Source organism: Pelophylax lessonae (assembly GCF_965119305.1).
Source record: "Pelophylax lessonae genome assembly, chromosome: 4".
Taxonomy (NCBI): Eukaryota; Metazoa; Chordata; class Amphibia; order Anura; family Ranidae; genus Pelophylax; species Pelophylax lessonae.
The window spans coordinates 663,100,689-663,120,271 of record NC_138771.1 but is presented as its reverse complement, the minus strand read 5'-3'; the positions used below and the strand labels follow the sequence as shown (position 1 = coordinate 663,120,271).

The window sequence follows — 19,583 nt, the reverse complement described above, 5'->3', positions numbered from 1 at the left end:
CCCTGTGTCACTCAGTCACCTCCCCCCACACATGTCAGTAAGCACCAGGCATACATTAACCCCTCCCTCTCCAATAAAATTAACCCCTTCCCTTCCAGTGTCATTTTTACAGCAACAGTGCATATTTATAGCACTGATTACTGTAGTAATGTCACTGGTACCCCCAAAAGTGTCAAAAATGTCAGTCAAGGGTCCGATCTGTCGGCCGCAATGTCGCAGTCCCGCAAAAAAAAATCGCAGATCGCCGCCATTGTTTGTTAAAAAAAAAAAACACCAAAAACGGCAGAAATTTTTACCTTAGTTATTAAACGCAATAACTTTTGCGCAAACCAATCAAAATACGCTTATTGTGATTTTTTTTACCTAAAATATGTAGCAGAAAACAAATTGGCCTAAAATGATAAAAAATTTAGATTTTTACATTTTTGGGGGGGAATTTCATATAAAAAAATGTGAAAAATATTGTTATTTTTTCAAAATGTTTCGCTCTTTTTTTGTTTATAGCGCAAAAAGTAAAAATTCCACAGGTGATCAAATACCACCAAAAGAAAGCTCTATTTATGGGGAAAAAAGGACGTACATTTCGTTTGGGTACAGCGTTGCATGACCGCGCAATTGTCAGTTGGAGTTGCACAGTGCCGAATCGCAAAAAGTGGCCTGGACGTAAGAAAGCAAAATCCACCGGTGGTAAAGTGGTTAAAGTTATGATGACTTGTATTCATATAGTGTAAACCAATGCTAGGCCAATTTGAGGACAAAAGTGGCTTCAAAACAAAAATCACATGATACTTTATAGCCGTAGCAGTAATACTCACAGAAGGTGAACATGATACCTATGAAGACAACCAGAACGAGGAACAAGAAGAAGAGAAGGACAGCCTGGATCAGTATGAGCCGACCATGTGTATTCCCCGCAGCTGAAATAATTATAGACAGACAATTGAACAGGCCTCAGCCATCAACTGTTAAAGAAAATCCTCATCCATACACAAAGCCGTTTCAACAGAATCCTAAACAATGTGGTTGGTTATTACCACCATGCCATACTGACATTTATGTCTGCTAAATTGTACGTAATCCTCCATAACCTTCATAAAAAAATATCACATTCAGGTATTGGTCTTCTTACACCATTAATTTGTGTTTGATACACCAATGTATGAAAAATCTATAAGAATCTCTCTTTTATTGGCTTTTGTGCTCCAGACAAATACAACACTTCATAAGATTTTTAGCACCAAGAGTACAAAATATTTGTATCAGTAAAGGGTAAATGTCATATAAATTGAGCCGTGTGTTTTCCAATGGAGTAGGGCCTGGTGTAGAACAGATGGGTTTTTCCTTGTTATAGTAAAGGCTCACCTTTGGTTTTCTTCTTTCTCCATTGATCAAGATCACAGAAATTGGCATACACAACTTCCTCTTCATAGTTTCCTGGGAGAGGGCAACATAGATTTGAAAAAGCAAATCTTGGCATTGTGTGCAATCAATATGGTTTACACTGTAAGGTCCTAAAACAATGTGTTTCAATGCATAATATAAAAAAGATAAGATAGAAGAGGTCTACCAGTATTGGTTGGACACTCCACTAAAACCTAGGGGGCAAATAGATATTGAAAACCCAAGATGTGCTTTGAAAACACTAGAAAAAAATTGCTTGTTTTACTCCAAGAGCCAAATTAAGGGTGTTTTACAAAGTAATCCAAGCAATATACAATACTTACAAGAATCAATAATATTAGGAAAGGAATAGCACCAAGTAAAATAACTAAAACACTACTAAACCTGCTTAAAGCGGAGTTCCGGGCACAAAATCTGTATTTTTTTTTTGTGCCCCTCCGCTAGCTACACATAACCTGAAAAGGAATTGGATAGTTATTTTTTTTTTTGTACACTCACCTTGTAATCGAAGATCGTAAATACTCACCTCAGGGTACTTCCTCCTCCAGCGCCGAGGCTCACCCCGTCACTTCCTGCCTCGCGATGATTCCTGGGAGCTGAACGTCATCGCTCCTAGGAATCAATGTGACGGCACCGGCCCCGCACGTCACTTCCGGGCGACGCCGCATTCCCCTGCTACACAGCTTCTGGGCATGCCCAGAAGCTGTTTAGGAATGCGGCGCCGCACCGGAAGTGACGAGAGGGGCCGGTGCGGTGCATTCTGGGAGAAGAAGACGCGGAAGAAGATACCGAAGAGGACCGCGCCGGCTTCAGCTGCCCACAAGAGAGATGGAAACGCTGTGGAAGAAATTTTCAAAGTAAGTATTTCTTCTTGCAGGTAAGTGCGAACCGGGACAGATCAGAGGCTAGCCATTGTGGAATGTGCTAGCCCTGACTGTCCCGGGGGTATGTTCATCAAAAAATGAGATCTGTGCCCGGAACTCAGCTTTAAAAACAACAGAAAGGGTGTATTGTGCAGCTCAGGGGCAAACTGGCAACTTTCGGCCCAGGGGGCAAGTATAAACCAGAGGCCCATGGTGCAATGACTCAGCCCCCTTTCCACTTTCCCTCTTCCTGTCCTCCCTTTAACCCCCATTCCAGGCTGAAGCCTTACTCTGGGTACTTTCTACTCACTGGTTAAATCCGGCCAGGGGCGGTTTGGGGGAGCTGGGACAGTTCGGTTGGGGTTGGCAGGGGGAGGAGAGTCTCCAGTGGGGCATGGAACGGGCCTCTGCTCTGACACAGTTTACACCACCCATGCTGGGGGGGGCTCTCTGTCCTTGTCTTCAACCCGCACTCAGTATGTCAGCGGCGGGGACTTTTACTTCTCTTCATTAGGAATCCTTTAGGCATGTCTGTGGCAGAAGCAGAGCAGCCTTTTTACAGGGCATCAGAGGGACCCAGGGGGAAATTTCCCCTTTGCCCTCTGGCCCAGTCCTCCCCTGATGCAGCTGCAGGCATCACCCCCGTTCTTCAGAGCGAGTGGTCGGTTTTCTTATGCTAATAACCGATGCGGTAAGGCAGCTGCTCAGCTGTTATCCCAAGCAGCTGCTTTCTGCTGTAAAAAAAAAATCCCAAATTTTAGGTTGTCCCCAGAAAAATAATAGAGGGGTAATCTTCCAATCAGGACACTAGTTCTAGTGACCTGGGGGTCCTTAAAGATCCTTAAAGTCCTTAATTTGCAGGGATTTCTTCTCACTTCCTGTTTGTCTATGGGACAGGAAGTGAAGAGGACACAGATGGTGAAAATCTCCTTCCTAGTCATTCTTGGATTTGACAGACTTCATACTTAGACTTACAAAACACCAACCGACATGGGACAAAGTGATCTGCCCCCTGTGTGTTCTTTGTCCCATAGGGGGCAGAGTGATCTTTCTGTCCGACTTCTTTGAGACAGCAGCAGCATGCCACCTGTAACAGATCAACTGGCACCCCCACTGGGTACCTCCGTTGACGGATGCTCTTAGTGCTTCCCAAGGGCTCCAAGCACTCCACCAGACACCAGAACCACCGCAGACCCCACGAACCACCACAGCTTGGTTGGGGTCTCGCCGTCTCCTTCCCACCCTGGACCTACGACAAGGCTCCAGGTTCCAGTGGGCGAACCTCTCTTTCCCCAGAGGTGAAGCAGGAACAGGAACAGGAACAAGCTCTTACAAGAGCTTAGTGATTATTCAAGGGAGTATGAAGAGCATAGCAATTCCCCCAATAAGAGACAGAACTCTAGATTGAGGGTGAAGTATAACTCTAGGTTTAATGGTACGGCTGCTCTTTTATACAGTTTTCCCCACAAAGTTCCCGCCCAGATGGACCTTGTGGGGAACAGGACATGAAATTCACAATCCAATAAAAACTGAGTTTTACACTCAGTCACTCCCATACAGTGTACACAATCCCTCCCTTCTGCCTGATTACATTATCATATGCAGATTAAATTGTATACAGAAACAGAATTAACCTGAACTAATTATCTAGCCATCTGGACAGAACAATGTGAGGTCATTAACATTTAAAAATGGGACAGGCAGACTTCACACAATACACATCCCACCTCAATAGATAGACAATAGGACAAGACTGCCAATGACAGTCTGTCCGTCTCCTTCATCGAAGTACATTGAATACACATCTAGGTGTCACAGACTTCATGGTAACAGGCTATAGATCTCACAGTGTTAAGTGGGATTAAATCTTCATAGTTCTTGAGAGATATTGTTGATAAATATTACTCTCCCATTTGAAGTTATCCAAACCATATACTCTATGTCCCTTAAGTATCTGCCAGCAGGGCCGGACTGGGAATAAAAACCAGCCCTGGAAATAATTTCATACCAGCCCCATAGCATTATTATACCGGCCCAACAGCATAGCGTCATTATTTTCTTGATCATAAAAGGGAAAACCATGCATTTTAAAGCACATGTAAAGCGTGTATTATATGTAGATAAGACAGATATAAAATCACATAGGGTTTTATATCTATATGTATATAGATAGATACATACATACATAATACATACTGTACATAAGAGCAAATTCCAGTTAAAAGTGGAGCAATTATCAAGAACAGTCCACTTATTGCGATGGTGATATATTACGAGAATAAAAAATAATCAAAGTCTGTCTTTACATGAGGGTCCACAGAGTTCCCCCTTGCACTGTAATGGTGAATCCTGCAGACTGATGTAAAGGGGAACCCCAGGAACTCTGGAAATGTGACCAGAGACTACCTTCTGCAGAAAGAAGGGGGGGGTTACTGTATTCACTTCCCCCTTACGTCACTGACCCCTACTCAGACTGGTCTGGCGGAGCTGTCACTGACCTCCTCTCAGGTGCACCGTGCAGGGCCCAGTCAGTTGGTTCCAGCTTGTTGGCTCTGGGTTTATCGTATAGTCTTCTCTCCACAGTCCACATACATCTTACTTCTCCCCTGACCCCCATCCTGGTGGCACTCCCACACCTGACTCCTCTCCAGACTCCCCCTCAGACTGCAGACATGATAAAAGACAAGAGATGGTCATAGGCTGTGCAGACATGATACAGGAGATGTCAGAGGTTGCAGACATGGCACAGGAGATGTCAGAGGTTGCAGACATGGCACAGGAGATGTCAGAGGTTGCAGACATGGTACAGGAGATGTCAGAGGTTGCAGACATGTTACAGGAGATGTCAGAGGTTGCAGACATGTTACAGGAGATGTCAGAGGTTGCAGACATGGCACAGGAGATGTCAGAGGTTGCAGACATGGCACAGGAGATGTCAGAGGTTGCAGACATGGTACAGGAGATGTCAGAGGTTGCAGACATGGTACAGGAGATGTCAGAGGTCGCAGACATGTTACAGGAGATGTCAGAGGTTGCAGACATGTTACAGGAGATGTCAGAGGTTGCAGACATGGCACAGGAGATGTCAGAGGTTGCAGACATGGCACAGGAGATGTCAGAGGTTGCAGACATGGCACAGGAGATGTCAGAGGTTGCAGACATGGCACAGGAGATGTCAGAGGCTGCGGAGGGGTCCAGTCTTACCCGCCCCTGGTGTAGAAAGGCGCGCTTCACCACCCCGACCAAGATCAGTGCCCTTCTATAAAAATGACACCGCCCAGTGCCATTACGTCACTACTGGCCTTCCCCGGCCTAGCTGCAGCCATATACTATACGGGTGCCACCAGGGCTGGTGGAAAGATTTTTGACACCCTAGGCAACCCCCCCCAGCTAGGAAGCAGGGCCAAGAGGAGTGAGCTGGGTACGGGCCTCCTGTATGAGGCCCAGGCCCCATCAGTTCAGCAGGAGGGCCCAGGCAGTAGGAGGAATCAGATCATGGAAAAGGGGGGTGACTGGTGTGGCGGTAGGAAAATTACAGGAACCGATCCCCTGTATGGGTCTCCCTGCAGCAGCTGAAAGCTGGCTTTTCCTCCTCCCTCTCCTGCTGCTTTGGTTCTTGCAATTGCCCCCCTCTATACTGATCACCCCCTCCTGTCCATGGTCAGATGCCCCCTTTTCCCTACTGCCCAGGCTCCCCTGTATGTGTCCCCCTTACTCGCAGCGCTGCTGGCTTCATCTTCTCTCCCTCCCATATGTTTTCAGTTGCTGCAGAGGGAAGGGGGGAACCACAGGAGATCTGTTCTAGTAAACAACTGTTGATGACCACTTTCCGCCTGCTGTCCTTTGTGCCCCTACAGCAGCTCTGACGCTTCTTCTCTTTTTTCTGCTGCCGGCTGCTGCAGGGTAGGGGAGAATAGCTTCAGGATAAAAAACAGGTCTGGTAGGCTATACAAGGCCCCATAATTTCTAACGGCAGCCCTGGTTGTAGTGGTGAGGAGGGTGATATCAGTGGCAGTGCTGAAGGGGGTGGGATAAGTGGCAGTGGATGTGGTGAGGGGGTGGGATCAGTGGCAGCAGGGGTGATGAAGATGGTGGTGGTGAGGGGGGGTTGGGATCAGTGGCAGCGGTGGTGGTGAGGTGGGGAGGGATCGGTGGCAGCGGTGGTGGTGATGAGGGGGGTGGGATCAGTGGTAGCGGTGGTGGTGGTGAGGGGGTGGGATCAGTGGCAGCGGTGGTGGTGGTGAGGGGGGTGGGATCGGTGGCAGCGGTGGTGGTGATGAGGGGGGTGGGATCGGTGGTGGTGATGAGGGGGTGGGATCAGTGGCAGCGGTGGTGAGGGGGGTGGGATCGGTGGCAGCGATGGTGGTGAGGTGGGGAGGGATCGGTGGCAGCGGTGGTGGTGATGAGGGGGGTGGGATCAGTGGTAGCGGTGGTGGTGGTGAGGGGGTGGGATCAGTGGCAGCGGTGGTGGTGGTGAGGGGGGTGGGATCGGTGGCAGCGGTGGTGGTGATGAGGGGGGTGGGATCGGTGGTGGTGATGAGGGGGTGGGATCGGTGGCAGCGGTGGTGAGGGGGGTGGGATCGGTGGCAGCGATGGTGGTAGTGATGAGGGGGGTGGGATGAGTGGCGGCAGGGGTGGGCAGCAGGGGGGGTGGTGAGGGGGATGGGATCAGTGCTGGTGGGATCAGTGGTGGTGGTGGGGGGGTGGGATCAGTGGCAGGGGTGGTGGTGGTGGTGGTGGGACGGGGGGTTGGATCAGTGATGGTGGTGAGGGGAGTGGGATCAGTGGCAGCTATAGTGGTGACTGAGGGGAGATTAGTGGCAGTGGTGATGGGGGGCGGGGGTGCCCCCCCCATCCTATCAGGGATAAAATCTGTGGGGGTGCCGGTGGTGGGATCAGCAGGGGGCAGTGGTGATGGAGGATGGGATCAATTGCACTGCTGATTACTGTACTTACTTTGTCAGTCGATTCAGCCTCAGTGCCTCTTCACACGTGCTGCCCTGCAGGGATGCTTCTTCTGACGTGTGGCGGCGGGTCTCCCAGCAGAGAGCAGAGCTCCTCCCCCTCACTCTATTGGTCGTCAGGGACAGCGTCGGCTGACTTTCTCCTTCCACCGGTGTACTGCCGACACCGGCACCTTCAGCTTCTCTCGCTGAAGCAATGGGCGATTGGGCGGAGTCGAGAGGATAGGCGGTCTGCAGTGACACTGCTCACTCAGCCAGCCTCCCCTTAGCAGTGAGCAGACAACGGTGGCCAGGCCACTCCCCCAGTCACACAGCGGTGGAATGGAACTTGCGGGCGAGCGGCCGAGAATGGCGGGCAGGCGGCTGGAACTTGAGGGCGAGCGGCCGAGAATGGTTATGGCGGGCAGGCGGCCGGAACTTGCGGGCGGGCGGCCGAGAATGGCGGGCGGCCGGAACTTGCGGGCAGCTGGAATTTGCGCGCGGGCGGGCCCTCTGAGTGCTGCTGCTCTCAAAGCGGCCCCAGGGTAGTCGGCCTACCGGGAAATCTCCCGGTATCCCGGTAGGCCAGTCCGGCCCTGTCTGCCGGTGAGTACCATCACATATCTTCCCCCAAAGGTAGACTAACCAGGTACCAGACCTCCAATCCATCATGGCAGCTTCCTTGACAATGTTCCACATAGTTTGTAAGTTTGTCCTGGCAAGGCGCATGGAGCTCTCATAGCCGATCAGTCTGTGGAAGTCTGGTTTGGGCAGACCAGACTGGGGTTCTTGGTCACCCTGTGTCCCTAATAGACACAGGGTGACTTAGGCATAAAAGAGGCCTAGGGGGCTAAGAGAGCGATTTTCCAACCTCTCTAAGGTAGGTTGTGTTCCACGGGCCCTCCCAATGTCTTCCCCCAGTACCCCAAACAAATTGTCTGGAAAACAGCGTTACTCACCCAGCCAACCTCTGCCTCTCTCATACCACATACCCGCCACTGGGAATAAGCGTGGACTGGCCCTTCTCCCGGGATTCCTTTCAGCCGATGGAGAAAAGACATGGTGGTGGGGCTCACTTCGTCAGGCTGTTGGGTATCTGGGCTGACTGTCCAGCATCCCTGGGATATACAAGTGAAGACTGTAGTCCCATCCACTACCACAGGAACTCCATCTTTTGTACATTGAGGACAGAGGCCAGCCACACTCTGCTCTGTTGCCAGCTCTTCTGCTGGGTTGTGGTTGGCGAATACTACCCCGAGGACCTGGTTGGGGGTCTGCTGTAGAGAGGAGGAATTACCTACCTCCTCCTCCTGGTATTCCTGCGGGGTAGGTTGGGGATCTGGACCGGCCGTCCAGCATGCCTGTAGGTCTGGTGCAGAGACCACGGTCCAATGTACACCGTTGGGGTCAGGGCTGCTGTCTCCCCGTTGTTTGGGAGAAGGATTAGTTGTCTCCCCTCCCTGGAAGGTACACTGCTGCTGGGGAGGAAGGATGACACCTTCAGCTCCCTGTAACACATACTGCCGCTGGGGAGGAAGGACGACACCTTTGGCTCCCTGTGACTCTGCCACTGGGGAGTAGAACTGACTGTCTCTATTCCCAGTAACTCCTGCTGTAGCTGGGGATCTGGGCCGGCTGCCCAGCCTCCCTGTAGGGCCGGTAGAGAGACCTTGGTCCCATCTCCATCTGCTATCAGTGGGTCTTCCCAGTACCAGTCTATAATGTCTCTCCAACTGAAGGGTTGTAGATCTGGATCTGCCACCCAGCACTCCGGCTCTGCTTGCAGGGTAGATTGGGGCAGAATGGAGCAGAGCAGTCATTGGTAGTCCTGCTCCAGTTCCCACTCCCTTCTGACCAGATGAATCAGGTCTGACCCCAGGTCGTCCACTCTGGAGAGATCCAGTAGGGTTTCCCTGGTGTCGTGGATGTCCCAGAGCCGACACTCTGCTGGACATCCAAAGTCATTGCTTTCCTCAAAGGCCTCCCACAGTAAGCCTGGGCCATTATAGTCCTCACCTTCCGGCATATTGTCATCAGTTATACAGTGGTTGCGCCGGGAAGCGCACCACTTTAGTGCTTCATCCAGCCACAACTCCTTCCAAATCGGGTCCCACAGCTCCGTCACCCACTCATCCAGGGGTTGCTCTCCTAGGAAAGGTAACCACAGGGCAACGTAAACCTAGAACCTCTGTTCTTCACTGGCAAGGCTCCATCTCCGCCTCCGCTGCACATCTTCTAAGGCCTCATACCACACTTCCTTTCAAGTGGCATCTCTCCAGTCCAGTATGCCTTCCTCTGATACAGGCCCATCCTGTTGAGCCAAGTGTTGCTGCAACCTCCAGAGAAACTCCTCCTCATATGGGGACGCTACATGGGTGTTAGCTTGCTCCATAACGTTACCGGCATCTTCATAGTTCTTCATAGTTCTTGAGAGATATTGTTGATTAATATTACTCTCCCATTTGAAGTTATCCAAACCATATTCTCTGTGTCCCTTAAGTATCTGTCTTTCATTCCCAGTGACGGTGAGTACCTTCACACCACCTAAAGATAAAAAGAGAAAGAAGGATGCTTGCAAGTCTTCCAAGAAGGATAAGGACCCAGTCAATAAGTCTAGGGGCAAGGTCAAAAAGAAGAAGTGGTAAAAAGGAAAAGTAGGGGACAAGCTAAACAATCTCGTGCTCTATGACATGCTGTGTAAAGAAGTTCCCATTTAAAAGCTCATTACTCCAGCTGTGGTGTCTGAGAGGCTGAAGATCACAGGCTCACTGGCCAGGGTTGCCCTCCAGGAACTTCTCAACAAAGGTGGGCGTAGACTCTCTCGCAGCCATCCTGCAAAGGGAGTTAGCAGGCCTGATTAAGTTGGTGTCCAAGCACAGAGCCCAGGTCATCTATACCAGGAACATAAAGGGTGGATATGCACCTGCAGAAGCTGAGGAATTGTAGGGCCTAATAGAAGGATTCAACTTTTCTATGTACATTAACAGAAATAAATCTGTATAGACAACAAAAAAATTATAATGATTGTGATGGGAGTCACTTTGAATGGGGGGCCTGTGGAACCCAGCTTACCTTAGAGAGGTTGGGAAATCTCTGTCTCAGGTCCCTAGGCTCCTCTTATGTGTAAGTCCCCCTGTGTCTATTAGAGGCACAGGGTGGCCAAGGAAATGATGGACTTAATGGACACAGAAAATGGTTTGGATTACTTCAAATGGGAGAACAATATTTATCAACAATATCTCTCATGAAATATGAAGATTGAATCCCACTTTACCCTGTGAGACCTAGACTGTTGTAGACCATTGTCATGAAGTCTGTGACTCCTAAATAATGTGTATTCCATGTACTTGTACTTCAATGTAGGAGACGGACAGACTGATACTGGGGTCTCTTGCCATTGTCTGTATAATAAGGTGTTCTGTTTTTATACTTAGGATAATGTATAATTTTGTTTTTTTTGTTTTAGCTTTGTTGCCCACAGTCTGGTCCTCCAGGCTGGTTTAAGTGTGCCAAGTTAATTAGCATATGAAGGATAACCTTGTCTGGATGGGATAAACCATGAGTCAGCTGTACCTCGTTATCTAACCATTGTGTGATGTTTTGGGTAAATATTCGGGTCATTGTTCATGTAGTGACTGACATACTTCTCCAGTGTATAAAAGTCTGTTTCTTGTTCAATAAAGGAGTTAGTTGTTTTCAGATTAATACAAGCTATGTTCAGGCTAGTTTTGTATGGAGGGCGGCTGGGATCTCTATCTATGTTCAAGATTGTAGAAAGCCGTATACTAACGGAAGACCACAAACATAGTGTGGGTCGGCGGTTCCTTTACAATGATAGTCCTTCTTTAACCACTTCTGGACCGTAAGCTTCTCCCCCTTAATGACCAGGCCATATTTTGCGATTCGTCACTGCATTTTTTTTAACAGACAATTGCGCGGTTGTGCGACACTGTACCCAAATCAAATTGATGTCCTTTTTTCCCACAAATAGAGCTATCTTTTGGTGGTATTTGATCACCTCTGCGATTTTTATTCTTTTGCGCTATAAACAAAAAAAGAGTGACAATTCTGAAAAAAATGTATATATATATATATATATATATATATATATATATATATATATATATATATTTCACCTTCTGCTATATAACATTCCCAAAAAAAAAAAATGTAAAAATCAAATTTTTTCATCCTTTTAATGTGACATTCATGACAGGTGCTGTTGAGTTGTACGTATTCCTCCAGAACCTTTATTTAAATAAATATCACATTTAGGTATTGGTCTTCATACAGCAATAATTGGTGAATAATACACTAATGTATGATGATCAATAAGAAGCTCTCTTTCATTGGCTTATGTGCTCCAAACAAATACAACACTTCTTAACCACTTGCCGACCACCCAGGCTGCCTACTGCGGCAGGCTGGCTCGGCTGCGCGAAACGCCGTACCTGTACGGCGATCCGCGGGCGAGCACATGCCCCCATTCACCAGCGGGGAAGCTGATTCACGGGGGCCGGCGCCCGCAATTGCCACCAGGAACCTGCGATCGCTCCCTGTGGAGAAAGAACGGCGGTCTGCTGTTGTAAACACAGCAGACTGTTGTTCTCTCTGGTATCAATACATAGCGCCTGTGATCCTCCCATTTTGGAACACAGGTCTCTGTGTTGATTCCACAAGCCCACCCCCCTCACAGTTAGAAAACACCCCCTAGGCATACATTTAACCCTTTGATCGCCCCTGGGTTAACCCCATTCCCTGCCGGTGTCATTATTACAGTAACAGTGCATATTTTTAGCACTGATTACTGTAGTAATGTCACTGATTCCCCCCGAAAATGTCAGTTAGGGGCTCGATCTGTCGCCACAATGTCGCAGTCCCACTAAAAATTGCTGATCGCCGCCATTACTAGTAAAACAGATAAATAAATAAAAATGAAATAAATCTTTCTCCTAGTTTGTAGACGTGATAACTTTTGCGAAAACCAATCAAAATACTACCAAAAATACGTAGCAGAACACAAATTGGCCTAAAATGATAAAAAAAAATTGTGATTTTTTTTTTTTGGGAAAGGTATATAGCAGAAAGTGAAAAAAAAAAATATATATTTTTTTTCAGAATTGTCGCTCTTTTTTTGTTTATAGCGCAAAAAATAAAACTTTGCATAGGTGATCAAATACCACCGAAAGAAAGCTCTATTTGTGGGGAAAAAAAGGACATCAATTTTATTTGGGTACAGCGTCGCACGACTGCGCAATTGTTTGTTAAAGTAACTCAGTGCCGAATCGCAAAAAATGGCCTGGTCATTAAGGGTGGAAATTCTTCCGGTCCAGAAGTGGTTAAACACTGAGAACGATAAGGGAATCCCTCAATCCATGAAAAGTGATGGACAACTTGGCAAAGATACCACCAGTCCGTGGTTTCACTTCTGGTCCAGAAGTGGTTATTATAAGGTTACAAGATTTATAGAGCCAAGACTACAAAATATTTTTGCTAGTAAATATCCTAATAATTAGGATGTGTCTCCTCCATAGGACCTGGAGTAGGACAGAAGGCTGTACCTTGCTATGGTAAAAGCTTACCTCCTGCTTTTGTATCATTCTTCTCTCTCCGTTGATCGGGCTCACACACATTGGTGTACACACCTTCCTCATCCTCATCATAGTTGCCTGGGGGGTAAACATAGATGTCAAAGAACAAATCTTGATATTGTGTGCAATCAGCATGGTTTACACCATAATGTCTTAACCACTTAAGCCCCGGAAGATTTTACCCCCTTCCTTACCAGGCCCTATTTTGCGATTCGGCACTGCGTGAATTTAACGGAAAATTGCGCGGTTGTGCGACGCTGTACCCAAATAAAATTGACGTCCTTTTTTCCGCACAAACAGAGCTTTCTTTTGGTGGTATTTGATCACCTGTGCGATTTTTACTTTTTGCGCTATAAACAAAAAAAGAGCGTAAATTTTGAAAAAATTACAATATTTTTCAAAATTTTTTATATGAAATTCCCCCCAAAAAAATGTAAAAATCAAATTTTTTTTAACATTTTAGGCCAATCTGCTACATATGTTTGGTAAAAAAAATCTCAATAAGCGTATTTTGATTGGTTTGCGCAAAAGTTATTGCGTTTACTAACTAAGGGAAAGATTTTTGTCATTTTTGGTGTTTTTTTTTTTTTTTTTTAACGAGTAATGACGGCAATCTGCGATTTTTTTTGCGGGACTGCGACATTGCAGCGGACAGATCGGACCCTTGACTGACATTTTTGACACTTTTAGGGGTACCAGTGACATTACTACAGCAATCAGTGCTATACATATGCACTGTTATGTAAAAATGACACTGGCAGGGAAGGGGTTAACTTTATTGGAGAAGGAGGGGTTAAGTGTGTCCCTAGCTAACTGTAATGGGGCGTGACTTTTCATGTAACAACAGAGAAATACGATCCTGCATAGCAGGACCGTATGATCTCTGTCATTACACAGGGGAGAATGACAGGCGGCTTTGTTTACATTAGCCGCCTGCCTTTCTCCCTCTCCACCCGACAATCGCGAGTGACCGGCGGACATCGGGTCCACCAGTCACACGCGCAGAGATGTTAGGGAGCGAGCAGGGGCGGCGGCGCGCTCTCGCCCCCTAGAGCCTCGCAGGCGAGCGACGTAGATCTACGTCACTTTGCCTGTGAGGGGCTGACCGCCGACGTAGATAGTCGTGCGGCGGTCGGCAAGTAGTTGAAGCAATGTGTTTCAATGTATACTTTAAAAGAAGAGGTCTACTAGTATATTTTTTGGATTCTCCACCAAAAAATAGGAGGCAGAGAGATATGGAAACCCAAGACTTGCAAATCCATTGAATATGCCATTAAAAATAATTAGCTTGTTTTTTTTTTTTTTTTTTTTTTTTACACCAAGACCCAAAATTAGGGTCTGTTTTACCAAGTAATACAAATACCAAATACCACCAACAGTGACTCTCATTCCATGTACATTGTTTTGGCCCCCGAAATGTATTGACTTGTCCCGTGTTGCTGTGTGATTTCTAAGTCAAGGAATGACATCTGGCAAATCCAACAACAACTAGGAAGGAGATGGACTCAAAATAACAATAGCTTGTGTAGCACCCTCCTAGGTAGGTGCTAGGTAGGTAGGTAAAGCCTAGTGTCTCCATCTGCTTATCAGGGGAGCCTGATTGTTAGTTAGGCCTGTTGCATGTGTCCATGTGTGATTCATCTGGGCTGAGGGAGTGTCCCCACTGTATCCAATAGGGGAGCCTGTTGGACAGTGGAGGAAACCCTAGCCAGTGACACACAGGCTTTTGCAACTATCCGAGTGGGTTGGCACAAACAGTGGTGCATCCTGGGATTTGTTATAAAAGCCAAGGGAACATGTGACAGGGTGTCTTTGGGCGGAAGCCAGGTCCCAGAAGAAGGGTGACATTTTTCTCTCCTTCTGTTGCTGTGGATGGTGGTCACAGGCAGTCGGCCTTGTGAGCCAGGAGTGTGGAGCTGAGCCATAAGGTCCAGGAAAGCTGACTAGTGGAGTTGGAGGCAGAGTAACTTTGGGAAAAACAGTGTCCATGAGTACCGGGAAGCTTGCCGGGGTCTGCCCTGGAAAGGGGACCACTCCAGTGGAGAGTCAGTGGACAGGTGTCAGCACACACAGCAAGTGAGAAAGGGGGTGCAAAGTTAGAACCCTGAAGAGTAAATGAAACAGGAACACATTATCTTTCTTCACTTCAGTGTCAAGGTGAAGCAGTGGTCTTGCCGCACTCTACAGCTAGATGTCCTCGAGATTGTGCATAGTCCATAGTTGGAGTATCCCTCTCATCCCTTCGCCTATCCCTGTTCCAAAAAAACAAAAACAAAAAAACAACATCCCCTGGATTGATTATAGACTTAGCCAAGGACTTTCAAATGCTATTTGCCTGCTGTCAGTTGCTAAGGGTAACCCAGGGGAATCCAGAAAGTGTAATTCTAAGCAGTCCTCTAGGAGGCAGTGCTACACTTGTCTTGGCTAAGAGCATTTTTATGAGAAGAGAGGAATGCTGAGAGACAGGGGGCTAATATGTCCCCCCTCCCTCTGCATTTCTCTTGTCTTGGGGGAGTGCTCTCAAGGCGTCAGTAGAACACTGGCCATAGTGCAGGTGAAGGCTCAAGTCGCATACATATGTTCATGCGCAGGACTGCAGGTGCTCATATTGCTGGGCATAGCTGTGCACATATGCACGCACATGTGCGTAAGCATGTGCGCCCTCCACCAGCGCGCACATGTTTACGCCAAATGGCGCCAAATGGACTATTTAAGTGCAACAGTTGTACTAGTCAGTGCTGTCTGACCTGCAGCTCTTCCTGTGTTCCTGCATCTGTTCCTGTACTTAATTCCTGTGACTGACCTGGCTTGTCCTGACCATGCTTGTTCTCCTGCCTGCTGTCCATGCCTGTTCCTGACCATCTGTTGCTAACCTGGCTCGTTTGACTAAGCATCCTGTTTATTTGTCTGCTCGTCCCCATACACTACTTACCTGGTCCTTGCTGGTCATCCGCCTGCCACAAGTTACCAGTCTACCCTGCACCTGTGACCAGTTACCTGCCAGCCAAGTAACTGCAAGCCTGCTGTCTGCCAAGTCCAGGGTCTGCTGCTCCTGCTGCCACCCACTGTGTTGGCCATCTGATCTGTTTCTAGCGAAGCTCCTGCTCATCATCTGTGCAGTCAGCTGGACACTCATACCTCCCCGTGCTCTTGTGGCCACTGTCTCGCTATCACTACTCTCCCGGAGTAAGAGAGGCCTTCCTCTGCACGCCAGGCTCTACCATCAGGTACGTGACACAAGGCAAGCTGCCATTATGATGAGTCCATCTCCTTTCTGACTGTTGTCAGATTTTGCAGACCTCATACTTAGACTTAGGAAGCACCCATCAACATGGGGTAAAGCACTATGTGTACTTTTCCCCATAAGGGGCAGAGCATCGTAAAATTAGTTCCTCCTTAATACCTGTCTTCTGATCCAGTCAGTTGTTCTTTTGTTTGTTGGTCTTGTTTAGGGAGAGTTCCTTTACCCAGTGCTGTATCTTGGCCTAGGCCTACAAGGCCCAGGCCTAGGACTGCACTTTGCAGGGGGGCAGCAAAAAAGCTGCACCCCACATGAAAAAAAAAACAGCCTCCTCCCAGATCCCGCACGAAAGGGGTCCCCGCCGGCTTGCGCTACACTTTTAGTATAGTGCCAGTCTTATGGAGCGATTTGGGCTGGAGGGCAGGGTCCAGGAGGCAAATCACTACTAAGGCAGCACTGATGGGCACTGATGAGGCTGAACTCATGGGAACTGATGAGGCTGCACTGATAGGCACTGATAGACTGTGGTTGTGGTCTACAGATGACAGAGCGGGTCATAAACAGGAAGGGGGTGTGGCCTTTACAGGAAGAGGTGGGTTATATTTAAATTAGGGGTGCACAAGTTTCGTCAGGCCTAGGGCAGCAAAAAACCTAAATACACCACTGCCTTTACCTCTTCCACCAAACATTTAGTATATATATATATATATATATATATATATATATATCCATTTTCCATATTATTTTTCCTATCACCCCTTAAGACTATATGTATTCTTATATATATGTATGTATGTTAAGGGTTGCTGAGGAGTATGGGTTGGGGAATCATTTTGCGTTTTCTATTCTAATTGCCTTTCTATAAATAAATAAAGAAAGAAAGATATAAATTTTCAAAATTTAAAAAAAAAAAAAAAAAAAAAACTAATAGATGATTATGTATGTTGCACATTTTGTCACAGCAGTTGGCGGGACAGGGGGTCTTTGTGGGGATCAGTGATTACTAATGGAGGGGGCCCATCTAGGGTATGGCGCTCCTTATTTGGTTTGTGGTCATTCTCCCAGGAGCTAGGTCCCCTGGGGAAGGGGGAAAATGGGAAGTATGTGTGAGGTCGTAACGTCTTCGAGCCGGTTGGGGCACGGCTGAGGACATAGACGATTACAGTTAAAATTGTGCCTTAAGGACACCCAAAGACCCCTTGTTGTTGGGCATTGTTAGAAGTTCATTGTTGAACTTTGTACTTATTTTTATGGTAAATGTGATGTTATTTATTCTTTGGTTAATACATTGGCTGCTGTGGTCGTATTTAAACCCATTTCACGCAGTCTGTGTCTTTATTCTAGTGCTTAAGGAGTCGGACCCAAGTTGACGAATCCTTTAGTCAAGAGCCTGCTAGAGAAGAATAAATTGCGGAGCAATACATTGTGAGCATTTACGTAAAAGCAAAAGCCGTAGTAAGCCGGGGAAGATAGGAAGGTTCTAAAGAAAATGCCTGGTGATGAAATCCAGATACAACAGGATGATAAGAAGAATTCTCAGAAGGTTTGTTTAAAGAAGAATTCCAGGTAGGTATATTGTTACATAGTTACATTGTTCCAGCTTAGACCAATGTAAGTATGTATATTCCATTCCTACCTGATACCACTAGTAGATGGAAATCCCTGGAATAGGCACTCATTATTACACTCATAGACACTCATGCTGATGTAGCACCCTTCTAGTTAGGTGCTAGGAAAAATCATCTATTGCTCCTTCTACTTATCAGGGGAGCCTGATCTATTAGTTTGCCTGTCACATGTTTCCAGGTGTGATTCACTGGGTCTGAGGGAATGTCCCCACTGTATCCAATGAGGGAGCTAGTTGGACAGTGGAGGAAATCCAGCCAGTGACACATCAGGTTTTATGACAGTCCCAATGGGATGGCATTCCTGCAATGCATGCTGGGATTGATCATAAATACTGAGGGGACATGTGACAGGGCATCTTTGGCGGGAAGCAGAGTCCCAGGAGAAGGCAGATGGCTGGTCTCTCCTCCTGCAGTGTGAGAGCAAGATGGTCTTAGGCAGTCGGCCTAGTGAACCCGATGTGGAGCTGACCTGCAGAGGATCCAGAGTGCTGACAGTGGAGCTGCTGGCAGAGCCTCCAGAAAAAAAAACAGTGTCCGTGAGTATCTGGAGATTTGCCTAGGGGTCTGCCCAGGAAGGGGGACCACTCCAGTGAAGTCAGGGGATCAAGGAGCTAGCTCACACAGAGAGTATTACAGAAAAGGGGGTGCTGGATAGATAACCCTGAAGAATAGGTACAGGGGGGTGCCACGAAGGACCCTGAAGTGTGTTTTACAGTACAGTTAAGTTTACCTCAATAGTTCATTAACTACTTCTTCACCACTACTGACAGGGTGAAGCAGCGGCCTTGCCGCATTCAGCAATATTCAGTCATCCCAGCCGATTGTGCATAGTTATATAAGTTGGAGTATCCCACTCATTCCCTTCTCCTACCCAAGTTCTTAATAAAAACACAAAAACCAAAGCTACTGGACTGTTTCCTGACTGAGCCAAAACACTTGGGAAAATGTTGAACTGTCATGCCGTTGTTAATGCTAACCCAGGGGAACCCGTAACCAGCAGCTCCCAAGGGAGTAGTGCTACATTTGGGGGGTCGTCTGGGATGTCGCCCTGGGTTACTGGCCCGGTTGCTGATGGCAACGGCCTGAAGAAAAGTTTCAAAACCGCCATTTTTGTTTCTGGGACTTTGTTCTAATGCTCAATCCAAGTGTACAGCCTGCTCTACAGGAGATAGGGAGAGTGGGATGAAGATAAAATTGCACAGTGATGGTTACCCGTGGCAGCGCAAAGATTCCAGTCAGAATCGCAATCTGTACCTAAAAATGGCAGAGAGCTTCCGTCTGAGCTACAAAATGTACTGTGAAGTACTGGGAGGCAAGAGGAAGGCATCTTTATGCGAATATGGGCTGTGTCTACATAACAGTAAAAGGTGCAAGTGTGGACAGAGAAAATGGCGGCCAGGGGCACATGGATTGGTGTGCCGGGGGCCGTGTGAGTGCCAAGACTATGTGGAAAAGTGTTGACCATGCATACGACAGCAGGACATTTTTTCTACACAGTGGCAGTGTCAATACTGTGAAGAAATGCCGTGGCCAACACTGTCGGCCATGACGTGGAGGGCAGTGGGACTTTCTTCAGAGACAGTATGGCGACGGGCCTTGCATTTACATGTGCTGGGAGGAGGACTGTTGACCGTGCATACGACAGCGGGACAATTCTCTGGACTGGCAAAGAGGGACACCTGGCTCATGGTGATGGAGGCGCAGCTGGGGCCCTGTTACAAGCAAGAAGAGTGGATGCGTGTCTGGAGAGGGGCATGGTCTGCTTTGCAGTAACTTCCATGTCGGCTGTGTTGAGAGAGAGCGGCATTGGAGGGGTTACTGCACCACACGGGAAAGCACGTGCTGAAAAGTTCTGCCTAGCAGGAGGAGCCACTGCCAAAAAGGAAATGTTGGTGGAGATATTGTTCTGCGCCCAG

At 47.6% G+C, this 19,583-nt stretch overlaps 1 protein-coding gene, 1 long non-coding RNA gene and 1 pseudogene across 3 annotated transcripts in view; 2 read left to right on the top strand and 1 right to left on the bottom strand.

Moving 5' to 3' along the window:
* Positions 1-19,583, bottom strand: part of LOC309554195 (C-type lectin domain family 10 member A-like) — a 1,138,017-nt gene that overhangs the window by 392,955 nt on the left and 725,479 nt on the right. The window lies entirely within an intron of this gene.
* The window catches only part of LOC309554196, a 1,064,551-nt gene that overhangs the window by 394,165 nt on the left and 650,803 nt on the right, over positions 1-19,583 (top strand). The gene's annotated exons all lie outside the window — the stretch shown is intronic.
* LOC309554782 (small ribosomal subunit protein eS25-like) lies at positions 827-10,153 on the top strand (annotated as a pseudogene). Its single transcript has 3 exons — positions 827-1,022; positions 9,728-10,012; positions 10,059-10,153. The product of its transcript is annotated as a small ribosomal subunit protein eS25-like (transcript).